Source organism: Manis javanica, chromosome 7 (genome assembly GCF_040802235.1).
Source record: "Manis javanica isolate MJ-LG chromosome 7, MJ_LKY, whole genome shotgun sequence".
Taxonomy (NCBI): domain Eukaryota; kingdom Metazoa; phylum Chordata; class Mammalia; order Pholidota; family Manidae; genus Manis; species Manis javanica.
In genome coordinates this window covers 91,100,452-91,107,506 of record NC_133162.1, presented here as the reverse complement: position 1 = coordinate 91,107,506, position 7,055 = coordinate 91,100,452, and the positions used below count along the sequence as shown (strand labels likewise).

At 51.2% G+C, this 7,055-nt stretch overlaps 1 pseudogene; it reads left to right on the top strand.

Annotated features, from left to right (window-relative positions):
• The first annotated feature begins 1,239 nt into the window (after nt 1-1,239).
• Nucleotides 1,240-7,055, top strand: part of LOC108403195 (disrupted in schizophrenia 1 protein-like) — a 79,705-nt pseudogene continuing 73,889 nt past the window's right edge.

Genomic DNA, 7,055 nt, shown 5'->3' with positions numbered 1-7,055 from the left:
GGCCACAAAGCTGTATGATGAGATGATACATGACCAGAGTCGTGGTGAAAGGTGTGTCCTCCAGGAGGCGAGCAGGTCTTACAAGGTAAACCCACTCTAACATTCCAATCTCCCTAAGCCTCTGGATATTTCCTTTACAGGATAACAAGGCATTTCTGGAATTTCCACTTCATTTACTGTGATCACTTCTCAGTACATGTTTCAGTCAACTAACCAAACAAACTGTGAGAGACCTTTCTAATCTCTCCAACTGCAGCACTGAATTTAGGTCTCTGCTTAGTGGGCTCTGTCATTCCCTTCAGCCCCATCCAATCTTACATCCCTTCCACCATTTCCCACATCTTTACCGTCCACTCTCATACTGGTTCTGTCGCATGACACACTGACTTTAAGCACATCTCTGTGTTTCCACTCACAAAGTTCTTATCTTTTAAAGGACTGTGGCCCTCATCCAGGTCTAGTGACATCCATCTCATTCCCCCAGAAAGTCTTCCTGATCCTTCTGCTTCACAGCACTCCCCATTACCCCCAAATATCTGCAACACTTCCTGTGGCAAGCCTTTGGCTCTTGGCACGTGTAAGTTGCATTTCGTTTTACCTGCATATATTATCTTCCAGACAGGAGGTGAGCTCCTTGAAGCAAAGAATCACTTCTGACAGTGCTACCCAGAGGCTGCTCTGGATCCTTCCTGAATGAGCCAAAGAGAAGGGGCGAAGGAGGTGGGTGGGCTGGCCTAGGAGCGTAGTCTGGGGGTCGGCCCAACCTGGGGTGGGGGCTCCGGGAGCAGCCCCGTGCTGCCAGAAGCTTCAGAAAGTTGGATTCACATTTCACTTTTAAACAATTACTGCACTGCTTCCCTACCTGACCCCCGCCGGCAACTCTTTCCCGGTGGGGTCCGCCACCTCCCTACCTTCTCCCACCTCTCACCCACTCAATCACTTTCATCAACCCTTCGGTCACTTCCCTAATGACGCGTCTAGGAGGTGCCCTCGGAAACCACCCCACAAAAGGTCTCCCATCTATCCCCTGTACACCCGACCCCGCGCGCTTCCCCTCTCTCTTCGCCCAGAAGTGAGCGAAAGTGAAAAGCAGACTCTTAGAGAGGCCAAGGGGACAGGCTGCGGGCGCGGGCGTGTGCGCGTGTGAGCGAGTGTGTGCAGGGGCGCCGCTGGAGAGGAAGCCCCGCCTCCCCGAGGAGAGGAAGCTGCCTCCCCTTCTTCGCCTGGCGCCTCCCCACTTCCCGTCCAGCCGGCGGCTCCTTCCCCGCCCGCTGCTGGGCTCACGCAGCCGGCCCTCGGCGGGAGCTGCAGGCGGCGGAGGCGCAGCGGGACCAGCTGGCGGGGCGCATGCCGGGCGCGGGTCCCCAGGGCGCATGCTGGTGGCGGCGTGGGTCTCCGCGCAGGTAGGGTACTGTCACCGCAGCCCCGCGAGGCCGTGGGACCCGGGCGAGGAGGGCGCGCTCTGTCCCTGGAAATCGTGCAGGTTCAGGGAGAGCCTCTACTAACAACTTGGGTCCCACGCACTCCTTTCGAGGTGTAGGAAATGAGGCAGGGGCGTGGCGTGCGGGTTGGGAGAGGAGCTGGTGCGCGGCTGCCAGCCCACGCGAGCCCGGCCGGGTCCCTGACCCAGGACTGCGCTGCAAGCCCGGAGAGCGGGTTTCCCTGTTCGGAGCCGCCCCGGTAGCGAATCCGGGTGGCCGAGGAAGGGGCGGCGGCGTGGAGGGGATCCGAGCAGCCGGGGCGAACTATCATTTGCGCCCCCACCCTGGACAGGGGACGCCCTGTGGCCAGTCGGGGACCTGGGGGGTGGGATCTGGAACGCGAAGCTGGCACCTCCCCAGGGGCCGCTCTGCAAACAATTTCACCTCCCACTTCCAACTTGGTGACAGTAACGCCCACAGCCGGGCTCAGGGGAGCTCTTTCCATTTCTACCGCCCGGAGCACGAGTCACGGGGTCAACTCGCAGTGTTGACACAGAGGCCATTAAGCGGATGGGTGTTTTCCAAGAATGACGGGGCTTCGACCATCTCACTCTTACAGTATATGCAAAGGAATTTGCGACTCTTCGGAAGAGAGTGCGATTTGGAGTCCGTGAGTGAGGCGTTGTGTCCTTGCTGAGCCAGAAGGGGGCCGGATAACTTTAGACATACCCCTTCACGTCTCGTAGCGTCGGGTTTCCCCAAATGTAAAAGAGAACCCTACTAACCTGCCTTCTCTGTCTCGTAGATTTGTTGTGTGTGAAAGCAGTTTGCAAAGTGTTTGTATGGTCGGTTGGACAAATGTGATTTGAATAATACCAGAGGACTAAGAGCTGGGGTTTGGAGACAGTCTGCTTGCATCTCAATCCTGGGTAAGTCGGACCTCAGTCTCCTCAACTGTAAAATGGGGACAGTACAATGCCTACCTCATAGGATTGTTATGGGGTTTCAATGGGGCAGTGGAATGAAGCTCCTAGACCACTGCTTGAGACATCAATAAGCTCTAAATAACCCAAGTTGCTATTTTTACAAAACAAAACCTAAATAAGTTAGAGTGATGCGGGAACACCAGTTTGATTTGATTAAAGCATTGAAAGTGGAGTTTTTGAAAAGAACGTAATTTTGCTATGATGGTGTCGCGTGCCCTGTCTTCGCCGGCAAGAACAGCATGCAACAACAGCAGGATTCTTCTGCAGAAAGCTTTATTCTTCAGCTCTTTGTGAAACAAATGAGTTGGGCAGGACCCAGAGGGGAAGGAGAGGCTTGCTTATATAGTTCTCATGCTCTGACCTGGTTGGTGCGGCTCCATATGCCTTATTAGCATAACCATTTGGTGGGTCTCATTGGTCCTTATGCCAAGGCACAATTAGCATGTAGTTTAGTGGTGTGGGATGATTTGTCATTAGGAAGTTCGGGGCCTTCCGGCTGCCCTGCATGGGGCGCTATTTTCTGAGCGCGGCTGCCAACATCTCCCCCTTTTTTGTCTAACAGAAGCTCAAGGCGGAACTTGCCAGCAGAGGCGGAGACAGAGGCCTGACCTCCATCATACTTCCTGATGCCCCCTTTTTGGAGAGGGGTTCTGGGCATCTACCCCTATGCAGTCAGGCATGCCTCTCAGAGGGGTCCAAGACCTCTTGCAGTGCTTTGCCTCGCATCCTCTGGCTGGCGTTGGGACCGCTTGGTACAAAGGGTTTGGACCCTTTTTCTCAACCCTCTTGCACCATGAGCTTCTTAAAGAAAGCTGTGATTAAGCATTGAGGTACTCGGGCCTGGTGCAGTGCCACATGGGCTCAGGGTGCAAAAGCTACCTCAAGCTAAAGCCGAGCTTCCTTCTTAAGCATGTTGAGCCACACTTGGGGAGAGGCGCCAACGTCTATCGCCATTAGGGCTTGAGCAAGGATCACCTTGTCCTGCTTATGTTGGTTGCGGAGTCTGCATAACAACCAGAGTAAGAGCATGAGACCTCCAAGCAGGAACACGCCCATCCCAGCTATGCCCGCCCACTCCTTGACGTGGGAGAGAGCTCTGAGGAACTAGGAAGAGAGTCCTTCCGCTACGGAGATATCTAGACGGGTGGAGTTGATGTGGATAATTTCTCGCCGCAGCTCTTCTAGTGTCCCATCGAAGTCTTGGGACTAGTTTCCTGAAAGATACTGGGACAGGTCTCGTGACAGATTAGCTGCCCGTGTAAAATTTTTATATTGAATGCTAGTGATGCAGAGGGCACGATATTTCCGCTCACATCCCAATTGGGCCATTTGCCAGAGCACTTCCATTTGTTCCTCCACGAGATCTATGCGTTGATTGAGGATCATTATTCCTCCTTTCAGTTTGCCATCAAGTGTGGACTGTTGGTCCAGGGCAGAAGCTACTGAGGCTGCAAGGTTATTGAGCTCTGTAGCCGATTTGATGGAGGTGTCTAAAGCTATACCAGCGGCGGTGGCTGCGACCGCGGTCGCGGAGATCAGGAGCACTATGGCGGCTGTAACGCCGAAATCGCGCCTTTCTCGAAACAGAGTCATGGTGTTAGGGGCGTCTACGGGAACAGGGACCCAACGGGGGATGCGGACTACCAAAGCATTGGTAAAGTTACGCGCATCCCAACACTGAGACAGAAAGCAGGTTTCATTGGAGCAGGAGTCAAAGCTACTATTGGATAAGATAAACAGAAATGGGGGGTATACGCATACTGGAGAAGGTGGAAAAAGGGAATTAGGTGACTCTGGACCTGATTTTGCTGAACACGTGTAGTTCTCGTTGTTATGGGTCATGATCATGTTCCAGTGTGCGCGCATGTGGTTATTCTCGCACTAAAAGGTGATATTTTTTACACCGATTCCCCCACCTTGGAGGGCGGAAAAGGGGGAGAGGTCGGTACACGAGCCATTGACTCCACACAGCATCCATTTATGGAAGGGGTTCATGCTCAGCTGCTGACGAAACTCGCCTTCGAGCACTTTTACTGGCCACTAAGCCTCATTGGCTGGCCGTCCCTCCATATCTGGGGAGATGGTAAACTCCTGCCTCTCAGTTGCCCACGTTACTACAGTTGACTGACAGTCAGTCCAGGGCCACAGCTCTCCCTCATAGTCGCCCACACAATGGGAGGCATATTTGGGTTGACGAGGCCTGTCGGTGGAATTGTTCCTGGGAGAGTGTACAAATGTGCCATTGATCCAGAGAACCATCTGGTGGATAGTCATGTTCTTATAGGACGGGCTCCCTTCCTTATTAGGCCCTTCAAATTTAGCTGACATAACGGGGAGGCTACTGGCCTCTAGAATTATGTCACTGAACCATCCGTATTTCCTCCGTTTCAGGGAGATACAGCCAGCTAGATTCTGAGTGGTGAAGCATAATGACCCATTAGTTACGAAGGATCGGTTTTCTCCTAGGGGAGCTACTAGGGTGTCTTTAACTAAGTAGGGCAAGTTCATACTAGTATTGGTAGTGAAAAAGCGCGGAAAAACGGCTGCATTGAAACGGACAGGCATAGGCTTAGGAAAGGCAGACAGGATTCTCCATCTCAATACTCCCTGAGTCGGGGTCTCCAGTGTCAGGAGCAGGGTCAGGAGGTACAGCGAAGTCATCTCCTTTGTTTAGGACTTTCCTCGTTAGGCGCTCCGGGATCCAGAAGGGATTTTCTTCACCCTGGGGGAAAACACACACAGCTCCCCTGGATCTGATTATGATTGGATCCGGGCCCTTCCATTGGTTAGATAACACGTCCTTCCATTTTACTAGTTCTTGTGGGTCTTTTGGCCACTGATTATGGCGATCCGCTGCTGTATGGCTTTGAGCATCCAGATTCAAAAAATTTATAGTGAAAAGTGCTAGGGCTATGGCAGTTTTTGGTGTGGGGGGTATATCTTCAATTCCCCCTTTTTGTTTAAGTAAATAGGATTTGAGCGTGCGGTTCGCGCGTTCCACAATCCCCTGACCCTGTGGGTTGTAGGGAAGGCCAGTGATATGTTTTATCCCCATGTGATGACAAAATTGAGCAAATTTTGTAGAGGTATAGGCTGGGCCATTGTCTGTTTTCAGAATCTGCGGTAACCCCCATGCGCTCCAAGCTTCAAGGCAGTGCTGGATGACATGGGAAGCTTTCTCTCCTGACAATGGGGAGGCAAAGATGACTCCTGAACAAGTATCCACGGATACATGTACATATTTCAGTTTCCCAAAAGACGAAATATGCGTCACATCCATTTGCCAAACTTGTAAAGGCTTAATACCTCTGGGGTTGATCTCCACATGAGGTGCGGGAAGGAAGCTGCAGCAGTGTTGGCAGCTAAGGACAATGTTCTTAGCTTCGGCCCTGGTTATGCTAAACCGCTTGCGCAGTGTTTCGGCAGTGACATGAAATTGTGTATGGAATTTTGAAGCTGTGGTGATAGGGTCTAGCAGGGGAAAAGCTATATTTCTGGTTGCGAGGTCTGCCAGGTGGTTGCCTTGGGTCATAGGCCCGGGAAGGCCTGAATGTGCTCTGATATGAGTTATATACAAAGGAGATTGCCTATGAAGTAGTGCTGATTGTATCTGTTTGAACAAAGTGGCTACTGGGCTGGATGCTTTAATTAGCCCGGCCACTTCTAGAGATTTGACTGCATTAACTACATAACAGGAGTCAGACACAATATTTAAAGGTTCAGGAAAGATTTGTAGGACCTCTAAGACTATGCGACATTCCACTATTTGTGGAGTGTCAGGCGTGTAGCCTTTTGTCACAACTTTGCCATCATGGACATAGGCACCTATGCCTGTCTTAGACCCGTCCGTGTAAACTGTTTTTCCATGAGGCAGCGGGGTTAGGCTAGTGACCCGAGGGAATACTAGGAGATGATTTTTGGCGAAGTTGATGAGGGGATGTTTAGGGAAATGATTATCAAAGGTTCTTGAGAAACTGTAAGCAAGTATGGCCCAATCATCGTTCATAGCACATAATACTTGTATCTGTTCTACGCTGTAAGGGGTTATAATTTTAGTTGGAGCCTCTCCGAAATGTGTCATGGAGGTTTTTACTCCTCTCAAAGCAAGTTTGGCCACGGCTGCTGGATAGTACTCTATTGTCCTAGCCTGAGAGGCTTGGGGATGGATCCAGATCAGTGGGCCGTGCTGCCATAAGACTGCTGTTGGCAGCTCCGGGGTGGGAAGCACACACAACTCAAAGGGTTCATTCGATTGCACTCTATTTAATTGTGCTGTCATCAAAGCCTGTTCTACTTTGCGAATGGCTTGTAATGCCTCAGGTGTGAGGGAGCGCGGTGACGTTAGTTGTGGGTCTCCTTCTAGGGTTTTAAATAGTGGAGTTAATTCAGTGGTGGGTATCTTTAAGTATGGGCGCAACCAATTAATATCCCCTAGGAGTTTTTGGAAGTCATTCAAATTTCGCAATTGATTATGTCTTATCTCAAGCTTTTGGGGGCAAATTACATCTGTGTAAATGGTTGCTCCTAGGAATTTGCTAACATTAGATTTTTGGACCTTCTCGCTTGCTATATTCAGTCTCCAATTTTCTAGGGATCTAGTGAGATCTATATATGCTTCTTCTATTTCCGCTGGTTGTGGGGAGCAAAG